The sequence below is a fragment of the Gossypium arboreum genome, chromosome 11 (assembly GCF_025698485.1).
Source record: "Gossypium arboreum isolate Shixiya-1 chromosome 11, ASM2569848v2, whole genome shotgun sequence".
In the NCBI taxonomy this organism is placed as follows: Eukaryota; Viridiplantae; Streptophyta; class Magnoliopsida; order Malvales; family Malvaceae; genus Gossypium; species Gossypium arboreum.
The window spans coordinates 130484203-130501294 of NC_069080.1; the positions used below are offsets into that span (position 1 = coordinate 130484203).

Consider the following 17092-nt stretch of genomic DNA (forward strand, 5'->3'; position numbering starts at 1 on the left):
CGTCCGTCAAATAAAAAAAGGTAATTTTTTTAATATTTGTTTTGTATATATATTTTTTTATTATGATGTATATATATAGATTAATAGATTCAAAAAACGGAAAAAAATAAAAATAAAAATAAGAGTAAAATAATAAAGAAGATAAAATCACCTTTAGGTATTTTTTAGCTTTCGATTTCTGAGATTTTTGGTTCGTATTCTACGCTATCCACTTTCTTTCTTGGTTTTAATCTGCTAATATTGATGCAAAAATGAAGATAAATTCTTTGTATTGATCAAAATTCCCCTCCTTACATGATTTTTGAATGGCTTTTTATAGCCATCTTTTACATGATTTTCTATTATCTTTTTTCTATTTTGTAGATGATGGTGGCAGACAATGGATATCAAAAATGGGAGGAAAAATGGGGCAAGTGGGAAAGTGGCTAGGTGGCTAGAGTTTCTTGGTTTTTTTGGGGGTTAGGTTTTTTTTGGGGGGGGCTTAATGGGCTTTTGAATTGGGTTTAATATTTGGGTTTTGTAATGGGTTTGGGTAGATGTAAATGGGTCATGGGTTAAGGGTTTTAGTGGGTTTAGAGGTTTGGTTGGGTTTTGATGTAATTGGGCCCGGGCAATTTGGGCTTCTACACGTGTGGAGCGGAGTAAGTGGTAGTAATGGCTATTAAAATTGTAACGGAGATTTTTATTGATTTGATATGGAAGGTAAATGTTCCTCTAATTATAGAGTTTGAATTGTGTAGTGTTTCTGGTTGGCTGAAGTATAGACATTTACGACCATGGTCAATAAGAAATTTATTTGCGGATATTGAAGAAGGATTACGGCATCTGGTGGAGATAAAGTTTGTGGTCACAAATAGTCAAAAGAATGGTGTGGCTAATTCATTGGCAAACGTTGGATTGTTCAGGAATCACTTTTTTAAAGCTTATTGGTAATCTTTTGTTTCTTGGTGATTTGTATTAGTGCACTCTACTTGCTGTTATATTTCTTTGTAGGTTGTAGTACTATTTTTTGTAGCTCTGTTGATTAGACATGAGTTGGAAATTTTTATTATTCTATTTTACTTATAATCAATTGATTGAGCTAAAAAAAATAATTATTATGACTTTCTCGCATGGTAAACTCCTTCAGGTTGATGTAAGTTTGTTATAGTAATGTTATTTTATATCAATTAAATAAATTTGTAATTATTTATGGTCTATTAATTTTAATTAGAAAGGCAAAAAATTTCGTAGGGTCACTCTTGCAAATAAAAGATGGCAGCTCACTATTCATTAATAAAAAGAGTTTTCTTAATGCATAGACTTGTTAGTATTCAATAACTTTTGTGAGGCGACAAGGGGTGGAACTGTGTAAAGTCAAGGTCTTTGCAGCAAGGAATCTTCAGCCCTCACTTTTTCTATCTCTATCTTCCACTTATTTTCTTAGGCATGCCGTTCTGGTCTATTGTTTGTCTGGATCTGTTTTGTTGTGTTCCTATAATGTTAGTACTGAGATTCAATGGATTTAGGCACAGCATAAATTCTTTGAGTAGGGAATAGCTACAAATTATTGGGCCCAACCACAATAATTGATAGTCGTTTGCATGCTAGTTGTACAAATACACTAAGTGATTTGAAAAACAAATATATTTTTATTTTCTATCTCATTTAGTTCTTGAATTAATATGATTTGTCAAATCATTTTAAAATAAATGAAAATAAAAATTAATATTTATTAATTTTGTTAACGTGACGGTTCATATGTATGATATGTCATCAATTATTTTAAAAATAAAAATATATAAAAATTATTTAAAATTCAAAATAAAATAAAAGGTATTTAAAATTAAAAATATATAAATTATTAAAATTTAAAAAGAATATATAAAATATAAAAAATGGAAAAAAGAAAAAATATTATTATGGATTATTCCCCCTCTCGACAAGGCTCATATCTCTCGTGATTGAACCAAAGATTGGAATATTTTCCTAGCTCTGCCTTCTATTATTATGGATTCTTCTTTTAACTGCATTTTCATTCGCCCATGCAAGTCTAAACCAGAAAATATCAGACTTCTGTCTATGCTTTGAAAACTTTCACATATTATTTATCACATAATCACATGTTTTTTGTCATTAATTTTTTAATTTTTCTGATTTCGTCATTAAATTATTTGAAATTAATTTTTTTCACTAAACATTAATAGCATTTGAAACTCATGGACTTTTTTGGTCTAATAACAAATTTAGTCCTCTAATGTTTATATATTCTATCAATTTGATCTTAAATATAAAAAATAAAAAAATTAGCCCTAAGTGTTTATAAAATTTGTCATTTTATTTCAAATTCTAAAAAATTCAATCATTTTAGCCCTCAACATTTACAAAACGATAAATCAAGTGGTTTTAAATTTTTTAAGTGTTTGCTTTCTATTTTTAGTGTTTCAGATTTAGGGTTGTGAGTTTTTTAGATTGACGAGCAAAAACTAAATGTGTTCATCAATTTTGGGATAGAGATTTTTGGTTTTTGTTCAATTTTTATTGTTTTTAACTGAGGTTAAAATTGAAAAAGAAAATTCAGTTTTCATTCATTAATTTGTAAAGAAGAATGTTCTATATTTGAGATTTTCAATGTTTGATTGAATTAAATGCTTTAAAAAGATTTTCAAACAAAAGTCTCTGGCTAATCGATTGGTGTTGAAACAACGCCTATACATGTACTGTATGAATGAAGGTGAGAACCTTAGGGGTCACATCAGTCAATATGTTACTTTCTTGAACGATCTGAAGAATGTCGAGGTTAATATAGATCGAAGATGAAGATTAGACTATGCTATTATTGTGATATTTTCCCCTTCGTATAAAACATTAAGGGAGACCTTGATTTATGGTAGAGATAAACTCTCATTCAAGGATGTAAAGGGTTTGTTGAGCAAAGATAAAATCGACAATGAGTTAGGTCCAAATAGCAAGTCTGGTACTTAAGCTTCGATTTTGGTTGTTAGAGGTAGGCAACAGTCTATGGATTCAAGTTAGAACAAATATAGGTTAAGATTGAAGTCAAAGAATCGTCACAAGACATGTTACTACTGTAAGAAGTTAGGTCACATTAAAACAGAATGCTATAAGCTGAAAAATAAAAACATGAAGCTGCTGAGAGCGATGAGGAACAGAAGGTTGAGGTAGTCGGTGCTAGTGTGGTCAAGGACAATGGTGATGATTGGGTTTTGGTGTCTACAATCCAAAGGTCTAAACTTACATCCGAGTGGATTCTAGATTCAGAGTACTCTTTTCATATGTGTCCAAAAAAGGACCTATTCTCCATATATAGTCTAGTTGAACATGAAGTTCTACTTATGGGGAACAATTCGCCCTGTAAGGTAACAGGTGTTATTGTTCAAATCAGGATACACAACAGAATCATTAGGACACTATCAAATGTCAGGCATGTGCCTAATTTAAAGAATGATCTCATCTCCTTGGGAAATTTAGACTCAAAGGGTTGTAGGATCACCATCAAATCAAGCTCTCGTAACCCAAAATCAGGGTTGGAAGATTTGTTCGTGCGAAGTAAGGTTCTTCAGTATTCGAGAGAACTAGGATTGCCAATTAGTTTAGCAAACTAGGGGTTCGCCAAGATCCAGGCGTGCAGGGTGTTTGCCAAGGAAGTATTAGCAATGGGTTTCGCAAGTAGTGTACGCCAAATAAAGTGGGAAAGGGTTATCCAGTATCACAACGAGGCAGGTTCACTAATGTGTTAGGCGAGCTGGGGTTCGCCAGTCTATTTGGAAAGCTAGGGCTCGCTAGTCTGTATGGTGAACTATATTTTCCATGTAAGTTACGAATAGGACTCGCTTATCAAAGTGCGAATAGGGGTTCGTTGGTCAAAGATGCAATTAGACTCAAATTAGGAAAAAAAGTTATTTAATATATCTAGGAATACTTTTCGTACAAGTAACAACTTTTCTAAGTCAAATAGAGTATCCAAAGATATCTAGGACTCTTCGGTCTATAAATATGACCCTTGATTCTGTGAAATTCTTTAATGAATATTTTTTCATTAAAGTCTCTATTCTAAAAATTCTATTCGTAGCAAACCAGGTAAGTCTTTCTCTTGTTAGGGTTGATCATCCTTAGTGCTAGAATGTTTTGTTTGTAATATGTTTGTTTGTTGCGAACCAGCTAGACCATCTACTAGCAAGGACAAAGGGAAAGCCAAAATCGTTTAAGTTCTCTGTTTGCAGAGAGTGGTCTAAAATTATTCTGATTATGCTAATTGCTATGGTTTTCCTAAAAGAAACCTTGTTTTCAAAACCAAATGTAAGTTTTTTGAAAAAGTTCTATTTAAGCTATGAAACTTTGTTTTCAAAACACAATTTTATGCGAGCTCCTATGCAAGCCTCTGATTATTAGAATGTTTTGAAAAGAATGGTTTTAAATTGCATTTTTTAAAGGCACTTACGTGCTAGATTTTATAAGCAAATGTTTTAGCTTTTCTTTTTGTGAGCTCTCTGATAAGTTCACTTTGTGCGAACTCTTTTCTTGGCTCCGCTCCATGCAAGCCTTCTGTTGAGCTTTGCCTTATTGCAAGCTTTCTGTTCTATGAGCTCCTTAATGAACCTTCTGATTTGGTATACCAAGGGTTGGAATACTCTCCCAAGTTAAGGCTCACTCCGTATGTTCCTATGAGACCAAGAGCCTTTGTGAGCTTTGTAGCGACGTAAAAATTTTTGCTTTGGTCGCTAATTGAGGCGATTTATTGAAAATTTGAAAACCGACTTTCGATTTTATAAAAAGGGAGTCGCCACCGATCCTTTTTTTTTAGGTGTGCTCGGACACCTAATGAATCCTCTTTTCCAAAGAAAAATTTGTTTTTGGATAACAAAAAGGCTGAGCTTAGGTCCACGTCCAAATTTAGAGAAAAATTAGGGTTAGGGAGTCGGTTACGCACGAGGAAGGTATTAGCACCCTCGCGACGCCCAAAATTGGTATCTCGTTAAACATGTGTTGTCTTAATTTTCAAAAATGCGAGTTCAATGTAACATTAAATCATGATCTGAATAAAACACGAGAAATTTTAGGTTTCGGTTTCTTTTGAGAAGGACGTTCCGCTTTTTAACACGAGCCGATTGATATTCACCCAACATAGCGATGAAATCGACGACTTAATGTTAAATTGGTACGTTGCCTTATTTGTCGAAATTAATTTAAAAACATGAATAAAAACATTTCTAGATAAAGAAAGTAAAAGGAAACTAATATTTATGTTGAAATAAGATGTGAACTAATATGCTAAATTCGGAACAGACAAATAATAATAAAAGTTAAGAATATACGAAGCAAATACCTAAAATTAACAATGTATATGCGATAATAGTATAAAGCAATAATAATGCATATGGTATTAAACATGATGATAATAGTAATAATATAAACATGAAATAATAGTGAACATGTACATATAAAATATATAATACTAGTTTAAAAATATGTACGTAAAAATAATATAATATAAAGACGAAAAAATAATGATAATATAATAAAAGAAATATATATATATATATATATACATACATATACCAAAATATATTCATAATAATTGTATTGAGTATTAAAAGTATATATAGACAAAAATATAGGCATAATTTAATATTGAAAGTATTTACATGTGATGATATTAAAATATATACATAATATATAAAAATATAATATTAAAAATATATATACATAATATATATAATGTATACATAATATAGTATTAAAATATTTACATAGTATATACATATTAGAAATAATAATGTTAAAAAAACAACTATTAATAATATTACATAAAGATGTACATATATATTAAAGATATATACATATGATAAAACATATAATAGTATCAATAATAATAATAAGGATAAAATATATACACGAAATAGTATAAAAATATAACTAATAATATTAAAATATATACATAATATATAAAACCACACACACATATATATATATATATTAGAAATGATAATAATATAAAAAGACTATTAACACACTACATAAATATGTACATGTATATAACCTATAAATATTAAGTGAAAATCAATATTAGTACTATTAATATTATTAATAAGTATAATAATAATAATAGTATGTTAATAACAGCAGTAATATATAATAATATGGTAAAATAATAATAATGTATTAATAAGAATGATAATAATAAAATAAGATTATAATAATAGTATTATAAAATAGACATGTAAGAAATAGTAATAATAATGACAATAATATAAATAATAATATATATATGCAAATAACGATGGAAAAAACATATATATGTATATAATAATAATAATAAATAGTAATAATGTATTTAGATGGTATAGTAGAATAATTATCAATAATAATATATTAGTTTAATTAGTTTAATATATATAATATTGAAAACAACAAAAGGGAGTAAATTAGATTAAAACAAAGGTTCAGGGCCAATTTGCAAATAAACAAAGAAGAAAGGGACTAATTTAAATTCTCAAAGAACATAGAGGGCTTAAAATGGGAAATAACTCCCACCCTCTAAAATGCGCGTTAAAAAAAAGACTAGATTGAAATCCGAAGTAATCTGCTTGGCCAAAATTAGGAATTAAAAGGAATTTAATTACAAATTAAAGTAAAAATGGAAGGACTGCGCGCATAAATATCCCAGAAACCAAAAACACGCTGATCCTTGGAGCGGGTCGGGTCAAGGCGCAGATCACGGGCGAAACGACGCCGTTTTGGCGCCTGAACTTCAGGCCCAAAACGACAACGTTTTAAGTTTCTATAAAAGCTGAGTTTTTTTTTTTACTTCATTTCTCCTCTTTTTTTTTGAAAAAACTTCTGGCCCTTATTATTCTCTGTAGAGGTTTCTACGCTGGCTAGGGCTCCGGCCAAAGATCCGGTCACCGGTAAAAAAGTTTATATTTTTTTTCTTTTATATATATATATATATATATATATATATATATATATTTTAAAGGGTTTTTTTATATTTATATTTTATATATATATAGAATGTATAAAGGAATAGACTTGAAAAAATATAAAACAATAAAAGGCTAAGATCACCTTAGGCCTTCGATATCTTTGATTGCTTGATTCTTATGTTTCAATTTTGCTAGAATCGCTCTCTGGTGTCACTGAAATTACTGTTTTGTGTTAAATCCCTTGATATTCATCAAAGAAAGAAAAAAATCAAAATCCAAAGAATCCCCTCTTTGGTTTCGGTTTTGGCCTTTTTAAGCCAAGTTACAAGTTGCTTGTTGATGATTATTTCTTCTCTGCAGGTGCAAGTTGGTAGTGGTTGGAAGCAGTAGAGGGCTGACGTCGGTGGCGTGCTGCAGGCCTGGCCTGTGGAGGAGTGGGTGGTGACAAAGGAGTCAGAGGGTTGGTCAAAGGGCAGAGGCGGCTAGGGTTTCTGATTTTAGGGTTTTTTTAGTTTGTTTGTTTTTTTTTTTGTGTTGGGCTAGGTCTAGGTTGATTTGGGCTGTTAGGTTTAATTGGGTATTGGGTTAGTGTTATGTGGGCCTAAGTGTGGGTTAATTTAGATGGATGTGGGCTGATTGGGGTTTGGGTGAGTTAGGTGGGTTTTGGTTTTTTTTTTGTTGTAAATGGGTTTAATTTATGGTAGGCCAAAATTGGCCTGCAACAGCTGCCCCTCTTTGCTCATTATCGTGTAACGGGAATAAAGCAAAGACATAATGAAAGGTTAATTTTGCCCCGTCTTGCCGAGTCTTGACTTCATTGGTACTCCTCTTGTTCAGGTAGTCTTTTTCCAATCTACTGTATCTTGTAGCTTTGGTTCGATCCACTGTATCTTTTGATATGACTTGTAGCTTCAGTCTGCTCGCATCTTTAGGGGTATGAGGTTCTTAGCTTCAATCTGCACTTCTACCATTTCAGTGAGATAAGGTTTATGGTCTTCTCTTCTGCGGCTTTAGAAAGGCAAGATCTGATATCCTCGATCAGCTCCACTATAACTTCAGGGAGGCAAGATCTGGTGTCTTCAATCAGCTCCAATCTTTATTCTTTACTCAGCATGTGATCTTGAGCTCAACTCATTTCTCGCAATATGAGTTGACTCTTTAAAAACAGATATTAAAAATAGAAATTGAAAATAGCTCAGCACGTGAGCCAAGGTTCAACTCACTTCTCGCAATATGAGTTAGTTTTTGAAACTTAAAATCAGATTTTGAAAATACCTCGACATGTGACCCGAGGCTCAACTCACCTCTTGCAATATGAGTTGATTTTTGAAAAATATAAATTGAAAAAACAGAAATTGAAAATACCTCAGCGTGTCCTGAGGCTCAACTCACCTCTCGCAATATGAGTTGATTTTTTTGAAAAGCAGAAATTGAAAATACCTCAGCGTGTCCTGAGGCTCAACTCACCTCTTGCAATATGAGTTGATTTTTGAAAAATATAATTGAAAAAATAGAAATTGAAAATACCTCAGCGTGTCCTGAGGCTCAACTCACCTCTCGCAATCTGAGTTGATTTTTTTGAAAAGCAGAAATTGAAAATACCTCAGCGTGTCCTGAGGCTCAACTCACCTCTCGCAATATGAGTTGATTTTTGAAAAACAGAAATTGAAATTACCTCAGCATGGCCTAAGGTCCAACTCGCCTCTCGCAATACGAGTTGAATTTTGAAAATAGAAATAAAAACATTGAAACACCTAAACCTGTCATCTGGTGGAATTCAGGTGTCTTTTCCTTTGATTCAGTACAGCTATCATCACATCCTCTTGCTCTACTAGAGTACCTGTATATGTCATGCATGATGTTATCATGATATGCACATGTTTGTCTTAAATGATTTGATGCCTACATGATTATGCTATGCGCCTTAGGCATGTTTGTCGTATGTCCTTTTCCTTCACGATTTTTGATGATCTGCGTTTATTGTTTTGACTCTTTACTTTCTCTTCAGGCCCTGTACCCGTCTTCAAGCTTCACGAAATATCTGTGTTTCTCAGATATCGCTCTTTTGCCCCTGGTTGAACTTTGTCCTTGCGTTGAGGCTCTCGTACTTATCAAATTCTTATCCGGGTAATGCTTAACATTTCTTTTGTTTAGAGTATGTCATTTCACTATTTATCATGTAAATAAATGACATAATGAGATGCATGAAAATGGTCAAGTAGGGACAAAAGGATACCTCACATTTATTTATTTCAAATGTAGCAAACAAAGAAAGTTAACCAATGATAGTAAAAAGTGTCATAAAGAGAAAAAGGGATCGCATTTCAACATATACAAATACTCTAGATATTCAACGCATAAACTCTTCCACGTTCCTCAATCAAGAATCTTTTCGAGCATGGCTTCTTGCGTAGAAGATTTCGAGCTTTCAGAAATACCTCAAATATCGTAGTCTCGCTATGTGACCGTTCAAAATGCCTTGCTTTTTAAGCCAATGCTTGCTTTATTAGAACGCCCTTTCAGGTTTTCATCCTAATCTTTTGTGTTAATCAAGACGCCCTTTTCGAGTTTTCACCTTGATCTTTTTTTTAGGCATAATATTTCTTCATAGCATCTGAATTCACTGGATTAGGTAACTCATTCCCATCCATCTCAGTGAGAAGCAAAGCTCCACCCGAAAAGGCCTTCTTTACGACATATGGCCTTCCCAATTTGGTGCCCATTTTCCTCGTAAGTCTTTTTGTATTAGGAGAATCTTTCTTAGGACGAGTTCTCCTTCGTGGAATTCGCTTGGCCGTACTTTTTTGTCATGGGCCGTGATCATTCTATTCTGGTACATCTGTCCGTGACAAATTGCCTTTAGATGTTTTTCCTCGATGAGGTTTAACTGGTCATATTGAGCTCAAACCCATTCTGTTTCCTCTAATTTCGACTCCATTAAGACTCGTAGAGAAGGGATCTCAACTTTGACAGGTAGCACAGCTTCCATCCTATGACCAAAGAGAAAAGGGTTGCGCTCGTAGATGTCCGCACAGATGTGCGATATGCATACAAAGCAAATGGTAGCTTCTCATGCCAATCTTTATATGTCTCGATCATTTTCCCAATAATTTTCTTAATATTCTTGTTGGCCGCTTCAACAGCTCCATTCATTTTTGGGCGATAGGGTGAGGAGTTGTGATGCTTTATTTGAAATTGCTCACACACTTCCTTCATCATCTTGTTGTTCAGATTCAAGGCGTTATCTGAAATGATTCTTTTAGGCAAACCATATCGACAAATGATTTCCTTCTTCAAAAACCTGCAAACTGCTATCTTCATCACATTGGCAAACGAAGTGGCTTCTATCCATTTTGTGAAGTAATCAATAACCACAAAAATGAATCGGTGTCTAATAAAAGCTTTTGGAGAAATGGGCCCTATAACATCCATGCCCCACATAGAAAAAGGCCACGGAAAAGTCATGACATGAAGGGGCGAAGGGGCTACATGAATCTTATCGCCATAAATTTGACATTTGTGGCATTTTCTTGCAAAACTAATGCAGTCGCTTTCCATCGTCAACCAATAGTAACCAAGTCTCATAATCTTCCTGGCCATAGTGAAACCATTGGCATGTGTCCCACAGATTCCCTCATGGACATCTTCAAGTATTTTTCTGGCTTCGACAGCATCCACGCATTTCAAAAGCACCTGATCTTTTCCTCTTTTGTAAAGGATGTCCCCATCAAGAACAAATCCCGCTACCATTCTTCTGATTGTTCTTTTGTCGTTCTCATTTGCTTATTTGGGATACCTTTGATTCTTGATATATTCTAAGACATCATGGAACCATGGCGGTCCATTTGGCTCTTTTTCAATGCTGAAACAATGTGCGGGGACTTCATATATGCTCATTTGAAGAGGCATTATTTCTGTTTCTCTGTTTGCTTTGAACATTGAAGCCAAAGTGGCCAGGGCATCAGCCAATTGGTTTTCTTCTCGCGGGAAGTAATTAAAAGTTATTTCTTTGAATTCTTTAATCAGTCCTGCCACTAGATCACTGTATTTGACTAATTTCGAATCTCTAACTTCCCAATCTCCACGGATTTGGTAAATCATCAATGCTGAGTCTCCGTATACCTCTAAAGTTTTGATGTTTTGTTCAATTGCTACACGAAGTCCCATGATACAAGCCTCATATTCTGCTATGTTATTGGTGCAGAAGAAGTTTAATCTGGCAGTGAATGGATAATGGTTCCCTTCTGGTGATATTAAGACTGCTCCAATCCCATGCCCCAATGCGTTCGATGCACCATCAAAGCTCATCTTCCATGACTTCTCTTTTGATGACTTGTACTATTTTTCTGTAATGCACATCAAGTTTTCATCTGGGAAATCAAATCTCAATGGTTCGTATTCATCCGTTGTTCAAGTTGCTAAGAAGTCAGCTATTGTACTTCCTTTTATCGATTTTTGGCTCACATAGACAATGTCGTATTCTGATAGGAGAATCTGCCATCGTGCCATCCTTCTTGAGAGTGCCGGTGATTACATCATGTATTTTATTGGGTCTAGCTTTGAAATTAACCATGTTGTATGATACAACATATATTGCCTGAGTCTTCGAACTACCCAAACCAGAGTACAACAGTATTTTTCAATGGAAGAATACTTTGCCTCATATTCAGTGAAGGTTTTGCTGAGGTAGTAGATCGCCTTTTTTTTCTTTCCTGACTCATCGTGTTGCCCCAATACACAACCTATTGAATTTTCGAACATAGTCAAATACAATATCAATGGTCTTCCCGGAGTTGGCGGTACTAGCACTGGAGGACTAGACAAATATTGTTTTATCTTATCAAAGGCCATCTGGCATTCCTCATTTCATTCTCCCGAGTTATGTTTTCGAAGAAGCTGAAAGATTGGGTCGCATTGGTTGGTAAGTTGAGCGATGAATCGGGCGATATAGTTTAACCTCCCTAAAAATCCTCTAACTTCTTTTTGTGTGCGTGGAGGCGGTAACTCTTGTATAGATTTTATCTTATCTGGATCAACTTCAATGCCTCTCTCGCTGACGATGAAGCCTAGCAATTTTCCCGATGTAGGCCCAAACGTACATTTGGCCGGATTGAGCTTCAGCTGGAACTTTCTCAGTTTGTCGAACAACTTCTTCAGGTTCACTACATGCTCTTCTTCCCCTCGGGATTTAGCAATCATATCGTTGACGTAGACCTCTATTTCTTTATACATCATGTCATGGAATAATGTCACCATAGCCCTCTGATATGTTTCCCCAGCATTCTTTAATCCGAACGGCATTACCTTGTAGCAGAATGTTCCCCACATTGTTATAAAAGTAGTTTTCTCCATGTCTTCAGGGGCCATCTTGATCTGATTATACCCTGAGAATTCATCCATGAAAGAAAACAATGAATGTTTTGCTGTGTTATCCACCAACGTATCAATGTGTGGTAAGGGAAAATTATCTTTAGGACTCGCTTGATTCAGGTCACGATAATCTATGCACATTCATACTTTGCAGTCTTTCTTTGGTATCGGGACTATGTTAGGCACCCACTCTAGATATTTGGAGGCTTGTAGGAAGCCAGCATCAAATTGCTTCTTAACTTCATCTTTTATTTTCAACAACATCTCAGGTCTCATCCGTCTTAGCTTTTGTTGAATGGGTTTGCATTCTGGCATTAATGGGAGCTTATGGACCACTACATCTTCATCCAATCCTGGCATGTCCTGATATGACCATGTGAATACATCTTTGTACTCGCGGAGCAAAGCAATCAAATTATGCCTGGTGCCCCCTAAAATAGAGGTGCCAATCTTCAACTCTTGCTTCCTTTCTTCAGTTCCCAAATTTATTGTTTCAACAGATTCTTGATGAGGCAAAATCTGTTTATCCTCCTGTTCCACCATTCTTAGCAAGTTAGAAGATGAGACATAGTCTTCAACATTTTCTTCGGCTTCGAATTCTCCTAAACAAACAACCTTCTCAAAATCGATTTCAAGACTCGTAACGGGTTTGTTCATGCTATTGATATCTGAGCACCTGAAAGTTGAATGGAAAAGGAAACTATAGAGGGCATCCAAGTATTGGAACCAACAAACGAAATGGTATGGCATGGCATAAGACAAAAGTAAGGATAGGCTATGAAATGAGAAAATGATTATGAAATTAGTGATAATGCGAAAGATTGTGACAAAATGCATCTTCATTGATGTTCATTTAAATGATAAAGAGCAAATCATAAGCTCTTACAAAAGAATCCCTACTATTACTTAGGGGCACACAAAAATAAGAGTGTTAACATTGAGCATTACTCTGGAGAAATCTTAGAAAATAGAAGGAGATCCACATCAGTCCAATTGTTCAAAACGAATCCAGGAGGACAACGGCGTATCGTTGAAATATCCTTAATTGAACCACTTCCTTTGTCAATGACATTTATACTGACATTCTGAAGACCCCTTTCAATAATTAACAGTGTGCTTCGTGGATTGTCTTGCTCGGGGTATATCATTCCTGTAAATGTTTTTGACAAAGGAGGGTATGTTATGGGCTCCCATTCTATTTCTCGGCCTAAGGTTCTTGCGACCCTTCTTTCTTGATCTTTCTTCCATTTTTTTCTTCTTTGACGCATGTTCGGCTGGAAACCTAAATCGTATCGGGCCTTATGATGCACTGGCCTCAGAGCCCTGACTAGTCTTTGCTGATATTTTCTCAAACCCTTCTTCGCTCGACCTCCTCTCCCCACAGTCAGCTTGATTCCCATCCTGGTATTTCTTGATAGCTTAGGCACGGGAATTCTGTTTCCTTTAGCAACAAAAGTGGCATTGACAAATTTTAAGGATCGGAATGAACATTCTATTGCATCTTTACTCACTTCTAGGTATGGTGCATCGGTAGAGATAGATGCGACAATGTCTTCTTCTCTCTCGACAGTGACCAAACAGCCATCCATGATAAACTTTACTTTTCGATAGAGAGAGGACGGAACTACTCCAGCAGAATGGATCCAAGGTCTTCCCAAGAGGCAATTGTATGATGGTGTAATGTCCATGACTTGGAATTCAACATCGTATATATAAGGGCCCACTTCTAGAGGAATCTCAATCTTTCCCATGACTTCACGCCTTGTCCCGTCGAATGCCCTTACTATGGAATGATAGGGCCTTAAATAGGACAAATCCATTGAAATTCTGGAAAGCGTGGCCAAAGGCATGACATTGAGTGCCGACCCATTATCGATAAGCACGTTCGGTATTATGTAGCCCTTGCAGCGAGTCGTAATATGCAGTGCTTTCACTGAGCCTCTACCATTTAGCAGTATCTCATCGTCACTAAAAGAGATGAAATTGTCCGCGTTCATTGTTCACCCACCTATCAAGCTTCTCAACAGATATGTTGTTTGCTACGTAAGCTTGATTTTACACCTCCAGCAAAGCGTTCCGATGTGGCTCTGAATTTAACAATAGAGATAAAACCGAGATTTGTGCTGGTTGCTTATTCAATTGTTCCACCACATTGTATTCACTATGCTTGATAAATTTCAAGAACTCTTGTGCTTCCTCCTCATCCACAGGCTTTTTAGCTTCAGGTTCAGGCACAGCTTCATGCTCATCTTCAGTCTCGTGCATTGGTACTTTTCCTTTCTGTTTCAAGTCACTATTTTTCTTTGTCGGCTCAACCTCTTTAGAATAGCACCACCCACTGTGGGTAAAATGTCCTACCTCCCCAACATCTCCAGTTATGGCTTCGGACTTTTCACCTTCAGGTGTGATGATGTTGATGTCATATTTCCACGGTACCACCCTGTCGTCCTTGTAAGGTAAAAGAGATAATACTTCGATTATCACTTTTGGTTTCACCGGCTCCTTCTTCACGTTGTAATAAATTACTAACGGTCGATCAGCGCTATAAGGGAGACCTGATGATTGGCTGTCAGAGGCGCATACTTCTCTTTTGTTGGCATCTTCCCTTTTGTTAAGGACCTTAATCTCCTTATTATCCATCCGATCTTGAAGTAACCTTTTAAATTCCTCACATGACTGAATGTCGTGTCCTATAATTCCATGAAAATCACAAAAACTTTGACCTTCTTCTCCGAAAATTCTATCGGGGTGACAGAGCAATCCTTTCTTAATCAGTACCTCCCAGATTTTCTGCAGAGGCGTCCTTATTTTCGAAACACATCTTCTGATTTGCCATTCATACTCTTTCCCCACTGCGCTCATATTCCCTTTGGTATGGTTAGGGAACGGGTTCCCAGTTGCATTACTGGCACTATCGAATCGTAGGATGCCCGCATCAATGAGTCCTTGAACTCTCCTCTTAAAAGCTATGCAATTCTCTGTGGAATGCCCTTGATTCCCAGCATGGTATGTACAACTAACGTTTGGATCGTACCACTTCGAGTATGGAGGTTTAAGGGGTGCCATGTAATGGGGAGATATAAGTTGTTTCTCCAAAAGTTTTGGGTATAATTCCCCATATGACACAGGGATAAGAGTAAATTGTGGTCTCTTAGGATTGGGCCTTACTGGTCTTGGTTCGTTTCTAGGTTGGCTTTGAGCGGGTACAGTGTTTTGTGGGAATGTGGTGACGGGTCTTTGGTTGTTCATGGCGTATACGGGGTAGGAAGGAGGTGGTGCTTGGTAGTAAGGGGTTTGAGAGGGATAATAGAAATTTAGAGGTGGATAATTTTGAGGTCGGGGTTGGTTTAGATATGGATTGGGGGTATAACGGCTTCCCATTCCCACTATATGGGCTTCTGTTTCTTTCTTGTTCATGGGCGCTACCCTTTTTGAACATTCTTGACCTTCCATTCTACCGCTCTTGATGGCATTCTCTATAAGCTCACCGAATATTATAATATCCTCAAAGTCCTTCGTGGCACTTCCCACTAGTTTGTCATAAAATGGCGCCTTTAAGGTGTTGATAAAGAGAACGGTTATCTCCGTTTTTGTTAGTGGGGGTTCCACTTGGGCCGAGACGTCCCTCTATCTCTGTGCATACTGTCTAAAAGTTTCTGACGGCTTTTTCTCCATCATTTGCAAAGTCATCCGGTCTGGCACCATATTCGATACATGCTTGTACTACTCACAGAATACTGATGCCAACTCCTTCCAGGATCAGATCTTTTCCTTACTAAGCTGGTTGTACCACCGAAAAGCCGATCCTACTAGACTATCTTGAAAACAATGTATGATTAGCTTATCTTCATTCACATAGCCGGTCATCTTTCGGCAGAACATGATGAGATGCGCTTTTAGGCATCTTGTCCCATCGTACTTTTCAAGATCAGGCACCTTGAACTTCGGAGGTAGGATTAGGTCGGGTACCAAACTGAGTTCTTTAGCACCTAGTGCGGAGAAGACTTCAGTGCCTTCTATCGCTTTGAGTCTTTCCTCTAGACTCCTATATTTCTTATTTGCATCATGATTATCCAATTTCAACCTGGCTATCTCTGCTGGATCGTCCAAATCTAGAACTAGTGGATCAGTAGGACTAGCTCCCGGGTTTGATACGAACATTCCTTGCCCCAGATTAGCAGGTGGCGCAAGTCGTTGCTCCTAGCCTGTAGGTTCCCATTGACCGTACCCTCTTTGTGTTGCGTGGGCGTGCGGTGGAGTAAATCCTGGAGGGTGAGGCGGATCCTGATCGAGGTTAACCCTTGACTGTGGTTCCACAATGTCAGGGTTCATAGGTCCCTTTCCCTTAACTAAAGCTGACATCATTTCCATCATCTTGGCCATTTGATCCTTCTGTTCGAGCGATTCTTCTCGGGATCTCACCATTAAGTCTCTTGTCTCTTGCTGCGATTTGGCCAGTTGTTTTTGTAATACCCTTTGTCTTCTTTCCATCCTCTCAATCCTTTCATTGAATTCAGCCTTCATTATTCTAGTTTGTCGATGCGTTCTATACGGATGGCATGGTTCCAGATTTAAAGTGTTGTGACTGCGAATTATATGATTCTAACCTTAGCAAGTGATTATGGGATAGGTACTTGCAATGAATGAATGAATGCATAAATGAATGCCAATCATGAAATAAATGCAAGAAATGGGTGTTGATTTCAAGATAGCCTCTATTTAGGCATTTCATTCATCAAAAGAGTTCATTACAAAACATTTTTCCATTTTCGATTCAGCCATTACACAAACTTCCT

The 17092-nt window shown here is 36.1% G+C and overlaps 1 long non-coding RNA gene across 1 annotated transcript; it reads left to right on the plus strand.

The window, feature by feature from the left end:
- Positions 1-248: 248 nt before the first annotated feature.
- Positions 249-1197, plus strand: LOC128284318 (uncharacterized). Its single transcript, XR_008274728.1, has 2 exons — positions 249-641; positions 741-1197. It is a non-coding gene; the product is annotated as an uncharacterized LOC128284318 (long non-coding RNA).
- Positions 1198-17092: the final 15895 nt, after the last annotated feature.